The sequence below is a fragment of the Odocoileus virginianus genome, chromosome 3 (assembly GCF_023699985.2).
Source record: "Odocoileus virginianus isolate 20LAN1187 ecotype Illinois chromosome 3, Ovbor_1.2, whole genome shotgun sequence".
NCBI classification, from domain to species: domain Eukaryota; kingdom Metazoa; phylum Chordata; class Mammalia; order Artiodactyla; family Cervidae; genus Odocoileus; species Odocoileus virginianus.
Window position 1 is genome coordinate 43,126,663 of NC_069676.1, and position 8,726 is coordinate 43,135,388.

An 8,726-nucleotide genomic window follows, 5' to 3' on the forward strand; every position below is an offset into this window, starting at 1 on the left:
TATTTTGGAGATTAATCCCTTTTTGGTCACTTTGTTTGTAGATATTTTCTCCCATTCTGTGGGTTGTCTTTCTGTTTTGTTTATGATTTCCTTTGCTGTGCAAAACCTTTTCAGTTTAATTAGGTCTCATTTGTTTGTTTTTTTTGTTTGTTTTATTTTCATTACTCTAGGAGGTGGAGCAAGATATTGCTGTGGTTTATATCAGAGAGTGTTCTGCTTTTGTTTGTAATAACTTTGTTTTTAATTTAACTTAGTGTAATTTAAATTTTTTGGCTGTGCCATGCAGCATGTGGGATCTTAGTTCGTTCCCTCACCAGCAATGAAACATGTGCCCCCTGTAGTGGAAGCCCAGAGTCCTAACCACTGGATCTTCAGGCAAGTCCTGGAATAACTTTAAATGGAGTAAAATCTGTGAAATATTGAATCACTATGTTGTGCACCTGAAACTAAGATAATGTTGTAAATCAAACTACATTTTAATTAAAAACAAAAGCAGTCTATGACCATACCACCCTGAACACGCCTGATCTCATCTGATCTCGGAAGCTAAGTAGGGATGGGCCTAGTTAATACTTGGATGGGAGGCCGCATGGGAATACCAGATACTGTAGACTAATACTTTTTAAAAAAAGCAAACAAAGAAACCATACTTATTTTGAGATAAGTATTGAAGTGTGAACTCTTTAAAGGAGTCTATTAAAAGTTCCTTTATTCCATTTTAGCAACAGAGGGTGAGCATGCACTCTTCGCTGGTCACTTGCTGAGGATACTGGAGACTTCTGAGCCCTGCATTCTCAGTATTGGTTGGCTGCTTTGACCTAAATGAGCCTCATTGTAGAGACAGCAGGACCTAACCTGGTTGATAGCATAGTAAGAACACTCAGTTCATGAAATGATAGGGAAACTAGTCAGTCATGATTTCTCTACTTCCAAATAGAAACAGAATCATTGACATAATTTTGATCCATTAAAAGTTTAAAAAGCTTTTTTTTTTAATCAGTATGAACACATGGATTCTAATGTGTATCATGCATCTTCTATTGAAATTACTCATTTTTATGCTCAAATTGTTCCATCTTTGACTGGTAGGAGCTAGTTTGACTCCTCGATCATTTTAGCATAACCCTAGTATCTTCATCTATTTTCTTGCATTTTGATGTGACAAGATGTCCCAGACTCACAAAAAGAGATCTTTTGACTTAGCAAGACAATTTAGGGAAACAGTGTGTTGGACCTTGAATTTTAGAATGTATGGGTTTTGAAAGAATTTTCTTCATTTTCCAGAATTGCTATTTTACAAAATATTTAAACTGAAAGAATCCTTACAATGATACTATTACTTAAAAAAAATTTTTTTTATAAAGGATATTTAAAGAAAGATAGGTGGAATGAGCAAGGAAAACAAAGACAACAGGACACTAGCTTGAAGTACAGCATCTGGCTTGAGATCTGTTCCCAGTAAATTTTAGGGTATCCCTTTGAGCAGACTTCAGAAGTGTGAATGAAATATGGCTAAGCATATCACTTTTGTTTTCAAATTATAGTCCTCCGCACACGGATGTCTTACTGTACAATTGCCAGTTTCCTGCTCTCCTAAAGCATCCTCTAAATGTTTTTCTCTCTCCCCCTCACCTCTGCCACAGCACCCCACATCAGCTTCTCAGTGAAAAGTATTTGGATACAGATTTATTCTCTTCATGGCATTTGACAAAGTAATATTTTTTGTTGCAATTTGCTTATATGAAGCTAGATATTGTAGATCTAGCCTTTGTGAAAAGTTTGAACCATGATTTCGAATAGATACATTGATTACTGGTAAAGTGTTGTTCCAAGGCCCTCACTGGCTATTTCAGTAACTTATTTATTTCATCTTCCTAGTTTGATATTTGTAATATGTTACTTTTCTCTTCCTTGCTATGTTTGTAGTAAAACACATTGGATTTAGAGATAGACCTGGGTTTGAGTCCCTGAATAGCCACTCATTAGTTTATGACCTTTCCCAAGTTGTTGCTTATTCTTTCTAAGCCTCAGAAATGGGTTTGTAGTGAGAATTAAATGAGAATAATGCATTTGGGTAATTGGCATACTGACAGTTTAATTTGGGGTTCAAATTCAAGCTCCATCATTTACTGTGGGAACTTAGGCTACTTACTTACTCTTCTATTTTCATTTAAAAAATGTATATCATGTCTATGTCAGGGACATTGCAAGAATAATATGGGATATATGACCAAACTAAAATATTTAACCCACCACCTGACATAGTTTAGTATGAGAATTTTAACTTTTGTTATACGTTCTGAAAGGCCTTTTAACATGAAAGTATCTTAATAAAATGAGAGAAGATGCTGGATATTTTAATCTGTAAAATGCCCATTGATTTGGATATTTTATTATTTGAATCAGCAGAACATCAGGCGATATCATAAGAGAGTCCTTTAACTTTCACGTTATCTGAAGGTTATCTGGAGTGGTGAATAAATTAGAGAAAGAAAAAGAACATCAGTTGATGCACAGTTGTCTTTTTGTTTGTTTGTTTTGCCACACAGCTTTAGGGATCTTATTTTCTCTGTGAAAGTGAAGTAGCTCAGTCGTGTCCGACTCTTTGCAACCCCGTGGACTGTAGCCTACCAGGCTCCTCCCTCCATGGGATTCTCCAGGCAAGAATACTGGAGTGGGTTGTCATTTCCTTCTCCAGGGGATCTTCTCGACCCAGGGATCAAACCTGGGTCTCTCGAATTGCCGGCAGATGCTTTAACCTCTGAGCCATCAGGGAAGCCCTTACCAGGGATCAAACCTGCAACCTCAGTCATGAAAGCACGGAGCCCTAACCACTGGACCACCGGGGAATTCCCTGCACAGTTATTCTTGCTTGGAAGACTTGTCTGTAAGGATAATTTCAAAACTTGGATGATTTTACCTTCGTTCTTAAGAATTGCATGTGCTGATTTTTTTTGTTTGCTTTTTAAAAGACTGAAATATAGTAATGTACAATACTACATAAGGTACAACATAGTAATTCACAATTTTTAAAGGTTATACTCCACTTATAGTTATTATAAAATATTGGCTATCTTCCCTGTTTTGTACAGTATGTCCCGTAGCTTGTTTATTTTATACTAGTTTGTACCTCTTAAGTCCCTACCCCTACTGTGCCCTTCTCTCCTCCCCTCCCCACTGATAACCACTAGTTTGTACTATTTGTGACTCTTCTTCCATTTTGTTATATTCACTAGTTTATTTTTTAGATTCCACATATAAGTGACAGCATATGATATTTGTTTTTCTTTGTCTGACATAATTCACTTAGCATATTACCATTCAAATCCATCTATCTTGTTGCAAATGGCAGAATTTCATTCTTTTTTATGGATTTTTTTTTTTTTTTAGTATTCCACTGTATACATATACGCTGCATCTTCTTTATCCATTTGTCTATTGATGGACACTTAGGTTGCTTCTTTATCTTGGCAACTATAAATAATACTGCTAGGAACTTTGAGGGGCATGTATCTTTTCAAATTAGTGTTTTTATTTTTTTCAGATATATATCCAGGAGTGGAATTGCAGTGTCATATGGTAGTTCTATTTTTAGTCTTTTTTGAGAAACTTCCATACTGTTTTCCACAGTGGCTGCTCCAGTTTACATTCCTATCAATAGTGTATGAGCATTCTCTCTTTTCCACATCCGTGCCAACATTTGTGGTCTTTTTGATGATAGCCATCCTGTCAGGTGTGAGGTGATATCCCATTGTGATTTCAATTTGCATTTCTCTGATGATTAATGATGTTGAGTATCTTTTCATGTGCCTGTTGGTCATCAGTATGTCTTTGGAGAAATGTCTGTTCATGTCTTCTGTACATTTTATATTTGGGATATTAATCCCTTACCAGGCATATTATAAGCAAATATTTTCTCCCATTCAGTAGATTCTGATGGTTTCCTTTACTGTGCAAAAGCTTTTAAGTCTAATTAGGTCCCATTTATTTTCTTTCCTTTAAGAGACATATCCAAAAAAAATTGCTATGATTTATGTCACAGAGTTTTTTAGCATGTGCTGTTTTTAAAACAAAAGATAGGGAGGTGGGACCGGGATGGGGAATACATGTAAATCCATGGCTAATTCATTTCAATGTATGACAAAAACTGCTGCAATGATGTAAAGTAATTAGCCTCCAACTAATAAAAATAAATGGAAAAAAAAAAACAAAAAAAAAAATAAAACAAAAGATATATATAGCCTGTTGCCTTTTTTTTTTTTGAGTTGTGCAATATGGCTTGTAGGATCTTAGTTCCTTGACCAGTGATTGAACCCAAGGCCACGATACTAAGAACCCTGAGTCTTAACCTTGGACTGCTAGGAAACTCCCTGTCCTTTTTTATAGTCACCATTTTGTGATGTCAGTTTTAATATTTTGAAGATAGTATTAGTGAATCAGTATCTCCAAATGCTACATCGGGTATAGTATCAAACACAGTAAGTTGAATCATAATTTGTGGATTTCTTTATTGCTTGAAGATTTGGCATTTCCTAAACAGAACTTTTCAAATGTGTTGTAAGCTCAAGTACATTTGAAAAAAATCAGATTCAATGAGTTGAAAGGGGAATGAAGAACATATTAGGTAAGTAGGTAATTGAACATTAGGTAATGGCTTGGATAGGTATTTTGTATGTTATTTTTTTTATTATTTATAACATCATCAAGTATTAATATAGGAATTCACACCTTATTAGTTGTGATAAGCCAGTGTCCAAAATGGCTCCTAGTGATCCTTACCTTCTGGCATTTATATCCTTGTGCAGTCCCATCCTAAACGTACATGGTAGGATGTATAGCCAACAGGATATTACAGAAATGATGTGTGATTTCAGAGTCTAGGACATAAAGGACTGCAGCTTTTTCATTGTTCTTTTGGATCACTTGGTCTGGGGGAAGCCATCTGTCATGTCATTAAAACATAGAAACTGTCCTATGGAGAGAGCTACATGATTAAGAACTGAGCCTTCCTGCCAACAGTCATTGTCAAGTTGCCATCTTGGAAGCAGATCTTCCAGCCCCAGTCAAGCCCACAAATAACCGTAGCCCAAGCCAGCATCCTGACTGCAACTGTATGACAGATCCTGAACCAGAACAGCACAGCTAAGCCCCTTCTGAATTCCCGATCCACATAAATGGTATGATATGATAAATGGTTATTATGTTTTAAGACAAAGTTTTAGGGAATTTGTTATGCAACATTAGATAATCAATACACTGATTATAAATGATTGTTAGGTTATACTAACTGCTTATAAATGATTGTTAGGTTATACTAAGTGATCATGTACATAAGGAATAGCCAACTCATAAAATTTCCCTTTCAAATTAATATTAGGACTCAACTATACTGATAAGGACATTAGCAACTATCATAATCTTCAACTAACTCTCCCCCACCCCTCCAGTCTTTCCATCACACAAGCCTGTCAAAACATTAAATCCGACCTAACTTTGGCTGCCTTTTACTTCAGGGCTGCTAAATGCTATTGGAAAAAAATGCTTAACTGTGCCAGTTGCTGTTATGAATTCCTGCTTTGCAACCACAGCTGGATCCCCAACACTATCCTAGTAGTATCCTTAGTCAGCTCTCGTGGCATTTTATTTAGGTTATTTCAGATTTACACTCTCCATTTTCCTTAGATACTTAGGTATTACCACAGGCTCGCTCTCTCTCAGCAGATCACCTTTCTTCTTACAGAGAAAATAGCTTATCTGCATTCATCCTCTCCTCCAATTACAATAAAGGAGGTATTCCTCTTACTGTCTCTAGTTTATCCTTTGGATCCCACCCTACTTTCTTCTCAAAAATTACCCTCCTATACCTTAAACCTCTCTTATAGGATCCTTCTTGTTAGCTTTGAAACAGTCAATTTAGTTAAATCTAATATTTATGTATACGAGCTCTTAGGAAGTATTGGTTAACAGTGTAATAACATTTGAAATGGGTTCCTGATTGTATAGCAATGTAAAAAGTTTTGAATTCAGACTAATATTCTGGCCTCAGCTCTCTCAGAAACTCCCTATATGACACTGAGCGGTTTTTTCTGTGCTTTAGTTTCCTAATGAGTCAAATAAGAATGATATCTCTGGAAGAAAGCCTTCTGAGTAAAATCATAAATGCCAAGGGCTTAGTATCAGGTCAGAAATGCAGAAGTCTTCTGGTTTTATAGTTGAGTTTATACTTGTGATCATGCCAGGCAGCATTTCATGTACAACAAAGTAAAGCATGATTCTGATTGGGAATGAAATTTAGGGTATGTGCCCCGAGTAGATAAATGGGGAAAAAGAGACTGTGATTAAAACAAATGTAAATACACATATACACACACACACATATACATAAATATATATATATATATTTGGCTGCGCTGGGTCTTTGTTGCTGCAAGAGCGATCTTTCAGTTACTGTATGAGGGATCTTTAGTTTTGAACTCTTAGTTGCAGCATGTAGGATCTATTTTCCTGACCAGGGATGGAACCTGGGTCTTCTGCCTTGGGACTGGGGAGTGTTAGCCACTGGAGCACCAGGCAAGTCCTTTTTTTTTTTCCTCTTTTAAAAAAGAGTTTCCTTAACAAATATACATTGGCTGATCTAACCTGTGCTTCACGACATAACTCTCTTGTGTATCTTGGGAGGCTACTTAATTATTGAAGGAGCTCAGTTTAATCTCCTTTTGTTATAACTGCATAGAATATCCAGTAATGATGAAATAATAATGAGTACATTGGGTCATCTTAAGTCCATCAAAATACAACATCAAAATGATAAAGCAGGAAAGGAGCTTGGAAGAATTAACTATGTGAATACATGACCAAAGTGCTGGTTTATTAATTAGATATTCTCTTCAGATGAAAGGTATTACATTATAAAATAACATGATCCAATTATCTATTCTATTTTAAAAAATCACCCAGGAAATTCCCTGGCGGTTCCACGGTTAGGGTTACGAGCTTCCATTGAAGGGGGCACAGGTTCCATGCCCGGTTAGGGAACTAAGATCCTGTATGCTGCACAGTGTGGCCAAGAAAAAAAAAAAAAAAATCACCAAAACTTAGTGACTTAAAACAATTTTAAAATCTCTGTTTCAGTGGGTCAGGAATTTGGAAACAGCTCAAGCTGTACATCTTTGGCTATAGTCTCTCAGGCAGTAGTAGTCCACTGGTGGCCAAAGCTGGAACAGAGTGGGGCTGGAATCAGCTGGTGGTGGTGGGCATCTCTCTTCATGAAGTGTCACGGCTTCTGTATGCAAGCTACCTGGAGCTTCCTCAGAGCACAGCAGCCTCAGGACAGTCGGTCCACTTACTCCGTGGCTCGGGTTCACCTGTGAAAGCTTCCAGAAAAAAAGGATAAAGCTGTGTAGCTTCAGAAGTCATACAGGATCATTTCATAAACTGCCACATTCTCTTGGTTATATGTGAATCACAAGCCCACTCAGATTCAAGGGGAGGGGAATTAGGTTCTACTTGTTGATGGGGTGGGTTTCCTTGGTGGCTTAGTGGTAAAGAACCACTAAGAGTGGTAAAGAGTCAGACGTGACTCAGCGACTGAAGTGAAATGAAGTTGCTCAGTCATGTCCGACTCTGCGACCCCATGGACTGTAGCCTACCAGGCTGCTCCCTCCATGGGATTCTCCAGGCAAGAGTACTACAGTGGGTTGCCATTTCCTTCTCCAAACAACAGCAAAAATTGATGGGGCAGTGGCAAAACTGCTTTGCACAACAGCATGTGGGATGAGGAATATTTTTTGTGGCAATCTTTAGAAAATATGCTTTGCCACAGTGATCCTGTTGTTCAGTTGCTAACTCGTATCCAACTCTTTGTGACCCCATGGACTGCAGCACACCAGGCTTTCCTGTCCTTCACTAACTATCTCCTGGAGTTTGCTCAAACTCAACATCCATTGAATCGATGATGCCATCCAACTGTCTCTTCGTCTGTTGCCCCTTCTCCTTCTGCCCTCAATCATTCCCAGCATCAGGGTCTCTTCCAGTGAGTTGGCTCTTCACGTCAGATGGCCAAAGTACTGGAGCTTCAACTTCAGCATCAGTCCTTTCCTTTAGGATTGACTGGTTTGATCTTGTAGTACAAGGGATTCTCAAGAGCCTTCTCCAGCACCACAGTTCAAAAGCATCAATTCTTCTGGGGCTCAGCCTTCTTCGTGGTAATCTAAATGAAAGCAAATACTTGTCTGTTGATGAAAGAGAGGGGGCGGGCAGAAAGAAAAAGAGGTCCTCATGACTCACCAGACTAAAATAATTTAGATAAACCCATCAAGGGGGATGGGCTTCCCTGGTGACTCAGATGGTAAAGAATCTGCCTGCAGTGTGGGAGACCTGGGTTCAGTCCCTGAGTTGGGAAGATCCCCTGGAGGTGGGCATGGCAACCCACTCCAGTATTCTTGCCTGGAGTATCCCCATGGACAGAGGAGCCTGGCGGGCTATCATCCTTGGGGTTGCAATGAGTTGGAAACGACTGAGTGACTAAGCACACATCAAGGGGTACAAAGTGAAGGAAAGTTACATGGCTCAAAATAGCCTGGAGTTAAAACTCCCCTCTGGGTCCTCCCCACCACTCTATGCAAAATAAAGAACTCTCTCACCCGAAGGAAAAAAATGGACATTAAGGTAGATTATGCCCAGCTCCCAGCTGGTCCAGCCTCTGGCCATCCCCAGAATTCCTTGCC

The 8,726-nt window shown here is 38.3% G+C and overlaps 1 pseudogene; it reads left to right on the top strand.

Annotated features, from left to right (window-relative positions):
- The first annotated feature begins 495 nt into the window (after nucleotides 1–495).
- LOC139034484 (5S ribosomal RNA) lies at nucleotides 496–614 on the top strand (annotated as a pseudogene).
- Nucleotides 615–8,726: the final 8,112 nt, after the last annotated feature.